The sequence below is a fragment of the Myotis daubentonii genome, chromosome 3 (assembly GCF_963259705.1).
Source record: "Myotis daubentonii chromosome 3, mMyoDau2.1, whole genome shotgun sequence".
Lineage (NCBI taxonomy): Eukaryota > Metazoa > Chordata > Mammalia > Chiroptera > Vespertilionidae > Myotis > Myotis daubentonii.
The window spans coordinates 39,693,445-39,708,472 of record NC_081842.1 but is presented as its reverse complement, the minus strand read 5'-3'; the positions used below and the strand labels follow the sequence as shown (position 1 = coordinate 39,708,472).

At 39.9% G+C, this 15,028-nt stretch overlaps 1 protein-coding gene and 1 pseudogene across 1 annotated transcript in view; both read left to right on the top strand.

The window, feature by feature from the left end:
* The window catches only part of PEX5L (peroxisomal biogenesis factor 5 like), a 334,455-nt gene that overhangs the window by 52,440 nt on the left and 266,987 nt on the right, over window positions 1-15,028 (top strand). The window lies entirely within an intron of this gene.
* On the top strand, window positions 2,649-2,800 carry LOC132231969 (U2 spliceosomal RNA; annotated as a pseudogene).

The window sequence follows — 15,028 nt, the reverse complement described above, 5'->3', positions numbered from 1 at the left end:
TGTTTCTATCTCTCTCTCCCTCTCCCTTCCTCTTTGAAATCAATAAAAATATATTTTAAAAAAATAAAGTAATACTTTAGATGAAATAGAAGAACCTCAAAACAGTTATCCTATAACTCCATTTACCCCTTTTCTATCCTTTGTGTTATTGTTGTCATATATTTTCCTTCTACATATATTATATACTAGGGGCCCGGTGCACGAAATTCGTGCACTGGGTGTGGGGCAGGGGGGAGTGTCCCTCAGCCCAGCCTGCCCCCTCTCACATACTGGGAACCCTCAGGCGTTGACCCCCATCACCCTCCAATCACAGGATCAGCCCCTTGCCCAGGCCTGACGCCTCTGACAGAGGCGTCAGGCCTGGGCAGGGGACCCTCATTTCCCCCCATCACTGGTTCTGCCCCCAGCCCAGGCCTGATGCCTCTGGCCTAGGCGTCTGGCCCAGGCAGGGGGGACCTGCAGTGGCAGCGGGGGACGCTGCGATCACACGGGCTCCGCCCCTGCCCCTGCAGGATGCCTCTGGCTGAGGCATTCGGCCCGGGCAGCGGGGACCCACAGCTGCAGCAGCCCCGTGATCGTGGGCTCCACTTTAGGCCCAGGCAAGGGGCCCCTAGCTCCTGGGACTGCCAGCTTCGACCGACCGTGCCCAGCTCCCATCGCTGGCTCCACCCCTACTTCCTGCTATCACTGGCCAGGGTGGAAAAGGTGCCTGATTCTCCGATCATGGCTGGGGGGCAGGGCAAAGGCGGCCCCAGGGCCGCCTTTGCCCTGCCCCCCAGTTCTTAGCTCCCCCCTGGGTTTCTGATCACTGTCAGTGGCAGGGGGCTTCTTCCTACTTTCCCTTTTGCCTCCCTGCATTTTGCCTACATATGCAAATTAACTGCCATCTTGTTGGCAGTTAACTGCCAATCTTAGTTGGCAGTTAACTGCCAATCTTAGTTGGCAGTTAATTTGCATATAGCCCTGATTAGCCAATGAAAAGGGTATCGTCGTACGCCAATTACCATTTTTCTCTTTTATTAGTGTAGATTCTACAGGTAATGTGATATTTTGATCTTAAACAAGCAGTTGTTGTTTTAAAGAAATTAAGAAATGGAAAGGTCATTTGTTGTTCTTGTTGTTGTTTGTTTCTTACATTTACCTAAGTAGTTATCATTTCCAATGCTCTTCATTCCTTTCCGTAGATTCTGGTTCCCATTTTATGTTGTTGAGTCCACCTGAAAAAAATTTCTTTAGCATTTTGTTTAGCACAAAACTTGTACCAAAATATTCTTTCATTTTTTACTGTATATAGATTTCTGGTTGAAATATTGTTGTTATTGTTGTTTAATTATTTGAAGCTATCGTATTGTTGTTTTTTTGGTCTTTATTAATTTCTGATAAGAAATTAGGTATTATTCTCATCTTTGTTCCCACACATAAGTGTGTCTTTTGACCTCTAGTTGCAGGATTTTTTTCCTTTAAATTTGATTTTTAGCAGTTGACAATTATGTGCCTAGTGTGGCTTTCTTGGCATTTCTCTTACTTGTGATTCACTGAACTAACTGGATCCCTAGGTTGATTTTTTTTTAACAAATTTATAAGAATTTTGGCCATTACTTCTTAAAATATATTTTTGTTCCATTCTCCATCTCCTTTCCCACTGAGACTCCTATTATATATGTGTTAGATCAATTGATATTGTTCCACAAGTTACTGGGTCTCTGTACATTTTTTTAAATCTCTTATACTCTCTGCTTTAGTTTGGATAATTTCGATTGATATATGCTGTTAAGATGAATCTATTTTGATTATATCTCTAGTGCCAGTGCATAACACTTAATGTATGGTGTGGTCTTTTTCTTCTAAAGTATGCCAATGGATTTCCACCGGATTTTTGCAGTAGACAATAAGTTCTTTCCACTTTGGATAGAGTGACTTCCATCTCCCAGCACTCTGTATCCTCTCTCGCATCAGTTTGTTGTTTTTTTTTTTTTTTTTTTGAAATATATTTTTATTGATTTCAGAGAGGAAGGGAGAGGGAGAGAGAGAGATAGAAACATCAGTGAGAGAGTGTCATTGATCAGCTGCCTCTTGCACGCCCCCCACTGGGGATTGAGCCTGCAACCTGAGCATGTGCCCTTGACTGGAATCGAACTAGGAACCTTCCAGTCCGCAGTCCAATGCTTTATCCAGTGAGCCAAAACAGTTGGGGCTCTCGCATCAGTTTATTTCTCAACTCTTTGTACAAGTTGCTCTGTGTCGGCCCTTGAGGGCTTTTACCCAGTACAAGACTAGCCCTTGTTCAAAGACTTGAGCAAAACCCACATGCAGATTTCTGAGCACTCTCCATATGGTCAGCTCCCTTGTTCTCAGTCTCTGCTACACAAATTTCAAACATTTCTGCAGACCTAAACTGATCTCTGCCTCATCAGAGGCAAACCTGTTTTGTGCTGGGTTCCATCTACCTGCACCACAGTCAGGAAAATGCCTCAGGGCAGAAGGCAGGGTGAAGCTGGAGCACATTACGTGTGTTTTCCTTCTCTCAAGAATCGCTGTCCTGTACTATCTGTTTACCAGTTCCTCATTCATTTTTCCCAGTTTTATAATTGTTTATGTCAGAATAAGTCCAAAATGAATGTCTTAGTCATGGATGGATGCAAAAGTCTATCATCTCTCAGCCTTTTGGCTAAGTCAAGCGTAGTATCTGTTCTTATCAATTAAATAAATTTTGGAAAAATGAATAAGTGAATAAACCTTGGCAGAATCAGGAACTATTATTTTAAAAGTATGCTTTGCTAATTATCCTAGCAACCTCTTATACAGACTCATCCATCCATCATGTGTCCCATTCATTAGATCCAAATACTTATTAACATACTAGGAGCCTGGTGCACAAAATTCGTGCATGGGTGGGGTCCCTAGGCCTGGCTGGCAATCAGGGCTTATTGGGCCATCTTGCCTAGTCTTGATCAGGGCCTGCCAGCTGCCAGCCAGGGCCTGCCGGATGTGGGGAGGGACCACGGGAGGTTTGCCTGCCAGGGGGAGGGACTGGGAGAGGTTGGCTGACCTTGGGAGGTTGGCTGTGGGAGCACTCTGACCACCAGGGGACAGCTCCTGCATTGAACATCTTTCCCCTGGTGGTCAGTGTGTGTCATAGCGACTGGTCAACCAGTCGTTTTAGTCATTTGAGTCATTCATTTGTTCTGATCATTCAGTCATAATGGTCGCTTAGGCTTTTATATATATAGATTAGGATATTTGCATATTCAAAACTTATACTTTAGAGCAACTTATACTAAGAAAATTAAAAAATAAATATTTGAGTTTTTATGCAGCTCTACTAAGCTGATACAATTAATGGATATGGAATGCTCTTTTTGATCCTCAATTTGCTCCCTCTCTATTTTGTCACATACTTTACCTATAGTGAGGTCATTCTTGCTATCAAATATTTATTTACTGCCTTGGTATTATACTTAATAAAATACATACTTGTCACCTTGGCACTCTACTCACAGCACAAAAGAATAAATCTACATAGTTAATATTCTTTCTAACCTCATCAGTTTTTCTTGAGATCATGGCATTTTCTTTGCTTACATAAATCTCCATGTTCTTTTCTCTTTACTATTGCTCATAACTAACAGAGAATATGGACAGAGTGACCAGAAATTAAACAATACTCATAAGAACATCCTCACCATGAGACACTATGCCTCCTCAATTTGCACTAATGTACTATATTCAAACAGTCAAGTGAAGGGAATCAGGTATAGAGGAGAGAATGAAGAATAAGAAGATCTTAGTGCTAGTCCTCTGCCTTTTACTAACTAGCTGTGAGACCAGATTTTACTTAACATCTTTGGTGCCTTGGTTTCATTACATGTAAAATGATGGGGTTAGAATAAAGACTTTTAATATCTAACATTTACTGAATGCTTTCTGTGTACCAGGTACTATGCCAAGAATTGTATATATTTAATGTTATTTAATCTTTGCAATAATAAGTCTCTGAGACTCTTTGTCAGGGTTCTCTAGAGAAACGGAACCAATAGGATACATATAGTAGATCAATTATGAGAATTTCCTCACATGCTTATGGAAGTGGAGATGTCCTATGTTATGCCACTTCTAAACTGGAGAACCAGGAAAGCTGGTAGTACAATTGAATACAAGGTCAAAAGCCTGAGAACATGGAGGGCTGCTGGAATAAGTCCAAGAATTTAAAAGTCTGAGAACCAGGAGATCCAATGTCCAAGGGCAGGAGAATATGGACATCCAAGTCAAGGAAAGGGAATATGATTAGCCCTCCCTCCTCTTTTTTGTTCTATGTAGGCCAGCCTTTAAAGGATTGTATGATGCCCATATTGGAGAGGACAATCTGCTTTACTCATTTTACCTATTCAAATACTAATCTCATCCAGAGACATACCCAGAAATGATGATCAACTATCTGAGCATCCCGTAGCCCAGTCAAGTGGACATGAAATTAACCATTACAGAGACAGATAGTGTTATTACTAGCCCATTAATACTTGAAAACTGTGATTCAGCTTCATTAAAGATCTCTTCTACGTGGTAAATGGAAGAGCCAATATTGAACTTAGATGTATCTGACACCTGGGCCTAGGCTAGTAACCCCCTTAATTCTAAGTGAAACAAATTCCTAAACATTCATCTCTAAGATAATAAATTTAGCATCCTTTGAGGAAAAACTTACAGGCAAACTGAATAATCTTATTGCTCCTCCTCCTGTGAGCATGATCCAGGCTTGTACTGTGTTTTCACATTGTCTGTCAAATTCGGTTCCCAAGCACAAAGTTCATCTAACGCAACATTCTGCTTAGAGGTTCACACATTGCTGACACTCAATATGTGTTCATACAATATAAATGGCATCCTATCTAATAAAAGAGAAAAATGGTAATTGGCGTACGACGATACCCTTTTCATTGGCTAATCAGGGCTATATGCAAATTAACTGCCAACTAAGATTGGCAGTTAACTGCCAACTAAGATTGGCAGTTAACTGCCAACAAGATGGCGGTTAATTTGCATATGTAGGCAAAATGCAGGGAGGCAAAAGGGAAAGCAGGAAGAAGCCCCCTGCCACTGACAGTGATCGGAAACCCAGGGAGGAGCTAAGAGCTGGGGGGCAGGGCAAAGGCGGCCCTGGGGCCGCCTTTGCCCTGCCCCCCAGCCATTATCAGAGAATCAGGTGCCTTTGCCGCCCTGGCCAGTGATAGCAGGAAGTAGGGGTGGAGCCAGCGATGGGAGCTGGGCACGGTCGGTCGAAGCTGGCAGTCCCAGGAGCTAGGGGTCCCTTGCCTGGGCCTAAAGCGGAGCCCACGATCGCGGGGCCGCTGCAGCTGAGAGTCCCCGCTGCCCAGGCCGGATGCCTAGGCCAGAGGTGTTAGGCCTGGGCAGGGGCGGAGCCTGCAACCACGGGGAGCTGGGGGTCCCCGCCCAGGCCTGACACCTCTGCTAGAGGCCTCAGGCCTGGTCAAGGGGCCGATCCGGTGATTGGTGATCGGAGGGTGATGAGGGTCAACTCCTCTGGCCGAGGCATCAGGCCTGGCGGGGGGCTGAGCCCAGGATTGGGGGGATACGATGGTCCCCTTGCCCAGGCCTGAAGCCTGGGTCAGAGGCGTCAGGCTTGGGCGAGGGGTGGAGCAAGCGATCAGAGGGAGATGGGGGTCCCCTGCCCAGGCATGATTCCTGGGCCAGAGGCCTCAGGCCTGGGCGGGGGCCAGAGCCAGTGATCGGGGGGAAATGGGGGTCCCCTGTCCAAGCCTGACACTTCTGGTGGAGGCGTCAGGCCTGGGCAAGGGGCCGATCCTGCGATTGGAGGGTGATGGGGGTCAACGCCTGAGGGCTCCCAGTATGTGAGAGGGGGCAGGCTGGGCTGAGGGACACTCCCCCCCCCCCCACACACACACACCCAGTGCACGAATTTCGTGCACCGGGCCCCTAGTCTGTTTAATAAAAGGAACTCTACCATTCTTATTTGTTAGTTATTATTAGTTCAAATATATTTAACAATTCTGAATGCTGAAAATATTCTCATATTCTTAATATACATAAAAGATTATTGATATTAGTATTAGCCCATGACAGATCCAGTTTGGCATAGTGTGGTTCTAGATAGACTGAACTCCTTGGTAAATATCCCTAGCCAAGATCTATTCCAGTCCCTTCATTCATTTATTCAGTCAGTCAATCAGTCAGTGAATTTTTAGCATTTAGTGGATATTTTTCCTGGCATGATGCTAAGTGCTAGACAAATAAAAGAAAGATGATTTTAGGCTTCAGAAATGTATCATCTAGTGCACTGGGGTTTGGCAGATAAATAAGTAAACAGATAATTACAATTTGGTATAATAAATAGTGTGGGGTGCCCTCACCATTTTGGTTCAATGGATAGAGCGTCGGCCCACAGACTAAAGGGTCCCGAGCTCGATTCCGGTCAAGGGCACATACCTCAGTTGCAGGCTCGGTCCCCAGCTCCAGTGGGGAGCATGCGGGAGGCAGCCAACTAATGTGTCTTTCTCACATCCACCTCTCTCTCTCTCTCTCTCTCTCTCTCTCTCTCTCTCTCTCTCTCTCCCCCCTTCCACTCTCTAAAAATCAATGGAAAAATATCCTCGGGTGAGGATTAACCTAAAATTTACGTCCTGAATGAATGAATGAATGAATGAATACTGTGGGGTTAGTAGTTCAACAAAAGGGGCATCTAATCAGAATCGAGGATCAGAGAAGTAATTCTACACAAAGTAATATCCCAATAAGACATGAAATGTTCTCACAAATTAGCCAGGTGAAGAGCAAATGGAAAAGGATTCCAGAGGGGAGATTTGTTGAAAGAGCCAAAGATTAGGGAAAGAGAAAGGCATTATCCCAAAAACTGAATATAGTTCAAAATATTCCTCAGGGGAGTAGTAAGAAATGAGATTGCAAGGTAAGCAGGCATCATCCTAAAGGACCTTATAAGCCTTATAAGCTCCATGTTAAGCCACGGGGTCTTTACCTGAAGACAACTGAAAAGATTTAGGAAGTGAAAGGATCAGGTGTGCTTCTTGGGAAGGTCACCTTCGCTGCCGTGTCAAAAGCAAATCACAGGAGACAAGAATAGTCTGAAGAAGAAAAAATGGGGGTGTTTTAAAATGCTGTATAGAAAAGGCAATAGATGAATTGGAGTCAATTGAGAAGATAAAATTGACAGGACACAGTGAGTTGTTAGAAGAGAGGTAATTGGGAAGGAATAAGAATCAAAGACATGCTTGTGTTTTGGGCTTAAAAAACTGGATAGATAGTACTATTCATTGGAATAGGGAAAATGGAAGAAGAAACAGCTTGGGATCAGAGAAACTGATTTATTCAGTTTTGCTTAATTCCAAAGAAATTTGTTTATTTTGTTGTTGTTGTTGTTGTTGTTCAGAATATCTTCTAGGACTATTTCAATTCTGATATAGTCCTAATCTGTACCACAAATTAGCACCTGTGAACTAGAGTAGACTCGGTTTTATCTTTCTCCATCAATTCAGTCAAAAATACTCTTTAATTACTGGAAATGTGATGATAGTAAATGGAGATCCTTGTACTAAACATTGTTGATTCTTGAAGAAGGTGATTGTGGAACATACCACACAGGCTGGACCAGATCCTGTTGAGGGAAGTATTTTTCTGGGCTAATCAATAAAATTTATAAATATTACATAGAGGCTAGGGCACATCCATTACAGTACTAATTCTATGGGAAATAACTAAGAGAGAGGCCCCAAAAGATTGCAAACCAATCTCAGTTTATAGAGCATTTCTGAACAAGTTGATATAGCATTTCTGAAAAAGGTACTTGTTTTCATGGAAATGGCGAGACTTGGTGTGTAGAGGATTAAATTGAATGTCCCAACTTTCACACTCTACTGTCATAGGAGCCCCCAAAGACTAGACCCATTCATTGAGTGAAGTAATTGGAAAGACTGTCTGCCAAAGTGCCTAACTGCTAAAAAACTGAAATTATCTCCAAAGAATCTCCCCAGCTGACTACATTTCCCATCAGACCATTCTACTCAATTACTTTACCTCTGAGCATCTGCAGACATCTGCATTTGTGGCTTCACCACAAAACAGGGCTCAATGACTTTAGTAAAGTCTAGGCATTTTTTTCAGGGGAGGTGTAAAAGCCATAGTCATAAAATTAAATGATATAATGAAATCCTTCAAAATAAATTAACTGCAGGTATCTTAATCAGTTGATGTAATGGAGGATGTCTGCCAAGAAGAATGGCTTTGGCTTGGGAGCAACTGTTTCTTCTGGTAATAATTAGGTAATATGTCTGGTTGCCTGTTGTTTATTAAGGCCATTCCTAATTTATGATAATAAAATCATGTTCTGAATTAAAAAGAAAAATATTATGTTTCTGTATTCTGTAGTGCGGTGGCAAAAGTGATTTAAAATCATTGGGATAAAAGTTAAATGGAACAATGAAGTATGCCCAAGAGCATTCCTGTTGTATACTACTCTGCCTTATCATCTTCAAAATGATTACTTTGTCCTATTGATTTCTCAAGGTGGTATTTAACAATGTGAAGAACTCCTTTGTAATTATCTCCTTAGGTTAAATTTTTAAAATTAGGATTATACCCTATGTCAAATAACTTGTTCAATTTACAATTAGATAAATGCACCAGATTTCTTACAAAAAGAACTACCTAGTTAACTCCCATCATGAAAACATGAGAGTGATTATTTCCTTACATCTTCATTAATAATGAATTTTATCTGTACTAATTTTTAATCTGAACTAATCCAAAAGCCAAAATATATTTTGTAACTTATTAGTTGTACTGACCTGACTATTAATGCAGTTAGATATAGTTTCATGTTTCTTGACCATTTGTATTTCTTCTGTTAATCAGGTTTATGTAACTATTGTCCATTTTTTAAATGGGCTATTGATTTATTTTTCATTGCGGTTCTCACTTTTTCCCTCCTGATTTGTAAATTTGTAATGTTTGTGACATTAATTTTGTGTCACTTTTACTGCCTATGAATAAGCTTTGTTTGGTATTATTTATTATAATTTCCTCATTTTTCTTTTTGCCTGTGTTTTCTGATAGATATCTGCCATATACAGGGTGGGGCAAAAGTAGGTTTACAGTTGTAAGTTTGTGAAACAGTTTATTCTTGTGTTATTATTTATTAACTATTATAATATTTTCCATGTGAACAACTATAAACCTACTTTTACCCCACCTTTTATACTTATCTATAAATTCCACCAGCAAAACCTAAACTTATTCAAGTTTTTTTACTCTCTCAAAGAAGATGTCCTTAGTACATTTTACTCTCATTCTTTCAATGTTTTTTTATCTTATTAACTAGAGTTTTTGTCCCATTTTAAAAGTACCCACATGTTTAAAAAATGGTATATTTTTAATATTTAGTAGTTAATTGCTGTTCACATATATGTTACCAATTTCTGAATTCACTTTAGGTTCTTGCATCCTACTCATTCCCTTTAGGTTCAATTTTAGTAGGTTTTTATGTGAGAATCTATGAGTGGTAAACTTTCTAGAACTTCCTTGTTGAAAGACTATTATTTATTTAGTCCTTACTCTAGAAGGATACTTCAATTGGGTATAAAATGCTGGCTTAACAGTTATTTCCCTCCATTCCTTGAAGACATTCTTACCTTGTCTTCTGACAATTTTTGCTGTTATTGAGAATTTTACTACCAATTTACCTCTTCTTTCTGATTATCTTGCTCTTTGATTTTCTGAAGTTTCAATTTATTTTTCCTGTTTAGTATTTGGAAGAGTTATGATCTGACTTGTGTGTGCTAAAAAAGATATGTTAGTCCTAACCCCAGTACCTCAGAATGTGACATTATTTGGAAACAGGATCCTTACAGAGGCAATCAAGTTAAAATGAAGTCACTGGGATAGGCTTTAATTCAATATGACATGGCAGGTGTCCTTATAAAATGAGGAAATTTGGACATAGAGGTGGACATACATAGAAGAGACAGAGAGATGGAGGAATTCCATGTGAAGATCAAGGCTAAAACTAGGGTGATACATTTGCCAAAATTGTCAGCAAATTACCAGAAATAGGAGAGAGGCAGGTAACAAACTCTCTCTCATAGCCCTTAGAAGGAACTAATCCTCCCAATTCCTTGATTTTGGACTTGTAAACTCCAGAACTGTGAAATAATAATTTTTTATTATTTTAAACCACCCAGTCTGTGGTGCTTTGTTACAGCAGTTCCAGGAAAGTAATAGAGTGGAGATTTTCAAATGAGGCTAATGTGTTGTTTTAATTTTAGAATATTCTTAACCACCGTATTTTTGAACATTTCTTTCTACTATAAGTTCTATCCTTCTTTTTGAATTTTTATTAAATTTAATTGGAATATCTCAATTTATCTTCAAAGTCTTTTAAATTTTATCTTTCTGATTTGGTTGAATTCCTGTGCTATACTTCAATGTGCTAATTCTCCCTTTGACTTTTTCCAGTTTACAATTTACCCAAGTATTTATTTTCTTATTCCAATATTCATATTTTTTATCTTTAGGATTAACTTGCAGGTCAATTAATCCAAAGTTAACCAGAAGTAAATTCACTTTCTCATTTTTAATGTTATTGGTTTTCTTAGTATTCTTTTTCTTAGTGTGTTTGAATTTTTTATTTGAACTCTTATCTTCCTTGGGAATTTGGTTTTTTACCTCTGTGCACATTCCTCCTTGCCTAACAGTCTTATACTTGTCTCAAACTCCACCTTCTCCCCAGGTCCCCTTTCAAGTGCCTGATGACATGCAGTGAATGGCTCTGCCAGTTGACTAGACTCCGTGTCTGCTTATTCCTGCCTCTCAGGAGTAAGCCATGGTTCTATACAATCCGTAATCTGGGACATTTTTTACAACTTTCTTTCATGGATGATAGCACTCTCACACAGCCCCGGCTTTAACCAGGAAGCCTGACATTAGTCCCCTGCTTCCATGGACCCCATTTAGGGCTCGTTACTTCGTCCCAGCTTTGTCTCTAATCTGGTCCCAAAGTTCAGTGGGCTTGTAGTTTACTATGTGTGGTTTTCTCTTGCGTAAGTCATTCCTAGTCACCTCCTATTAACACTGTTTTTACAGACCAGTGTAGAGAACTCTGTTGGCCTGGAAAGGCCCATGTGAACTATTGCTAGGCTGTAAGCAAATTGGGCTTAAGTAGCTTTTGACAAAATCAGGCTAAGATAGGTCCTATTTCTTCTCTCCAGGTTGATAGAATACACACATACCAGGTGCAATGTAAACAAAGATAGATGGTGATTTTTCCTTAATCCCGAATGCTGAGCTGGGATTATTCTCCTTCCATAATGCTGAGTCAAGGTTTTTGGACCTTACCATGTCAGCATTATGGAAGGGAAATACAGAAGAGAGAGACGTATCCACTTGCAATTATCTTTTAACTTTTATGACACAGGACTTTCTCAGTAGCAAGCCTAGGCTACATGATGCTGTGGGATCTAGGATCAATTTTCCTCTTTCCTCAAGTGGAAGAAGTGATGAAGAGAAGCCTTGAACCCCTTTCTTGAGACTAACATTGATTTTCCTCAAAAACTTTGTTTCATTATCTTCTACTGCTAATGAAATAAATAAGTATGATACCATAATGATTTTTCCTGGATGGATTTTTTACTTCTTCTGTCAATCTAACTGAAGGACTCTTTGCCATTGAATTTCATTAATAAGATTCTATCCCTTGTTTACCTGGGAATGGTTTATTATATTCCCTTAGACTTTGAGCTGAAAACCTAGTGCAAAAATCCATAACTCTTAATTAGTCATTCAGTTACTAGAGGCTGTGTGAAAAGCAAGCTGGAGAAATTGGTAGCCAAAGTTCAGGTGAGTTGTACTTTACTGCTTCTGTGAAAATTTGAGTACCTTGCTCTGGTATTTTTCTATTATCTCTAAGGAAAGAAAAAGTGCCTAGTATTTAGGTGTTCCCCAACTTCAGCCTCTCTAATCGGTCTTTCACAGACTTTAGTAACTGCAAATTTCCCATGCTTGACACCACCACCACCACCAAGTATTATTTACAATCTCTCTTTACACATAATCTTGCATCAATCATTCACCAGATGCCTGTTAAAAACTCATTTAGGGAGTTAAAATGATAGCATAATGTGAGTTTCCCATTAGACCTGTGGAGAAAGGATGAGTGTCAATTAGGCCACTTCCTTTTCTGTATCCCATGGCTCTCTTTCATCACTGGAACTTCCTTGCCCGATTACTGATCCAAATCTTAGTATCCTCATTCATCTTCATACAAATGTTACATCTGGCAAGTTTATACTGTGGCTTTATGGTTATGCTCCTCATATTCTTAAAGATGAAATTTTATCTCTTATTTTTGTTCTTGATATTTCTGTTTTGTTCTTGTTCATTTCTGTAAATTTCAGGCAAACGCATAAATTATGTAAACATGCCCTGTTTCCCATCCTTCCCACAAGTTCATCAATAAAGTGGATTTTAATTTAGCAATTTATAATAAAAAGTAAGAACTAGTAGGTAACCAACTGAAGAACAGGAAAGTACAAAGGGTGGTCAGAGACACTGAGGAGTCTGCTAAAAGTTTCAACTGGCTAAAACATAGATTACATCTAAGGGAGCCATACTTCTTAGATTCTTATCAGAGATTTTCATAGATTAAAAAAACTACCAATAATAACACTATAAGAAATTTCATTGTTTCTTATGTTATCGTAGGACAATGCATTTGGCAAAGTAGAACTTATTATTTGGAATAATAAAGAACAAGGGAGTAGGATTTATGAAAACTTTTATTTCTTTTTCTTTTTTTAACTAGACACAATTGCTTACAACTAGCTTTGTGTACTTGGATATGACTTCTCCCTTGGCATTTCTGGGATTGATTTTCTGCAATTATCAAGTGAAAAATTGCAATTCTCTGTTCTCTAGGGTTACTCTTGCTGCATTTATTTATGCACAAATGTAGAAAGTTGACTTCTCTGCAGGTGAAGTTGTGCCTACATAAAATATTTTTTGACCCCTGGCTAGCTACTTTCTTCAGCTTGAGTATCCATGACATCATAATCAATAATCATAAAAGTAATTGGAAATGTTGTTGAACACATTTAAGACTTTTCAAGCAGAACCTAGAGAAAAGATTTCAAAATTGCATTCAAATGAGATGTTTATCTTTTTCAAAATTTTTGTTTAAACAAAATTTGAAGCAGAACTGTATTTATTCAAAAGTTGAGTCGAGATAGTCATGATTAATATTGTTTTGGGAATAATTCATTATGACATGGTTTAAGTTCAGAAAGTGCCTTCTGGATAATCTTAAAGATCTTTTCAAATTGTTTTCACCTACCTCTTAAGTGAAGGGCATTTTACACAAGTATAAAGTGGAAAAATTATAAACATCTATGGTTATTAAAGGAAGGCAGGTGGCATTGATTAAAAGAAAACAGTAAAGGATTCTCATTTTTAAGTAATTTCACAATTATGTACTATGATTAATCTAGTCTGGAAACTATTATCTGAGAGTAAATGCAAATTTTGCTTTATAATTATGACCTATTTAAGGTGAAAAATTATCAGCCCAGTCACATTTTCCTATACACAGGGCCCATGGGTAGATATTTTTGCATCTGAATTTCTCTGCCACCATACACCATTGCTACATACTATCTTCCAAATAGTGGAATTCAGAAGAGGAAAATAGCCTTGTTATTTTACATTTTGCTCTACTTTTTAAAAAATATATTTTTATTGATTTCAGAGAGGAAGGGAGAGGAAGAGAGAGATAGAAACATCAATGATGAGAGGGAATAATTGATTGGCTGCCTCCTGCAGGCTCCCTACTGGGGATCGAGCCTAGCATGTGCCCTTGACCAGGATTGAACCTGGGACCCTTCAGTCCACAGGCCAGTGCTCTATCCACTGAGCCAAACCGGCTAGGGCTTGCTCTACTTTTTAATACCCAGTACTCAATAAATATTAATTAATAATGTCTTTAATGAGTATTCAGATTAAAATAAATGTTTTATTACTAATAATATTTCTCTGAGCACAATGCAGCAACTAGGATCATCTTGACATAATTTCACATAAATCACAAACTGGGCAAGTTTGGGCAATTGGCTCATATTGCCACTCATTTTTAATATTATTTTGAAGTCCCCTTAGATAAGAATAGAGCAGGCTTTTGGTACAGTGTAATGTTCTCTGACATCTCATAATTCACTATGCATTGCAGAAGTGAAGATATTTTCAAGTATTTAGATAATGACACCTCTGCCAGGAAAATGACCGACCAGCAGGAAGAACAAACATCTCCCCATTTTGCTCCTTTATTAAAAGATATTCCTCTTTGCAACAGTATATACTGCCAAGTCCTCAAAATCAATTGTGAATAATAATAATTTAGGAATGTTGACAAGATATTCAGTTTCTGAATCTAACCCAAAGGGATAGTAATTAAGTCAGAAATAATGATGGCTACCCTGACCACTTCACAGCACAATGGGATAGCAGATCTGAAAGATTTCTTTACAATTTGAAATTGTTTTCATGGAGTTTAAGGTATTATTATAATAACTAGAGGCCCGGTGCACAAAAATTTCTGCACTGGCGGGGTATCCCTCAGCCCCACTTGTGCCTTCTCACAGTCTGGGACCCCTCGGGAGATAACGACCTGCTGCCTTAGGCCTGCTCCTGGGTGGCAGAGGGCAGGCCCAATCCCTAGGTGCCTGCCCTGCAGCCCCTGGTCGGGCTCAGAGCAGGGCTGATTGGGGAGTTGGGGCACCACCCCCTGTCATGCACAGAGCAGGGCGGATCAGGAGGTTGCGATGCCACCCTCAGTCACGCTCAGGGTAGGGCCGATTGGGGGGTTGGGGTGCCGCCCCCGTCACACTCAAGGCAGGGTCGATGGGGAGGTTGCGGTGCCACCCCCTGTCACGCACAGAGCAGGGCAGATCAGGGAGTTGTGGGCCAACCCTGTCACATACAGAGCCAGCCCATCAGG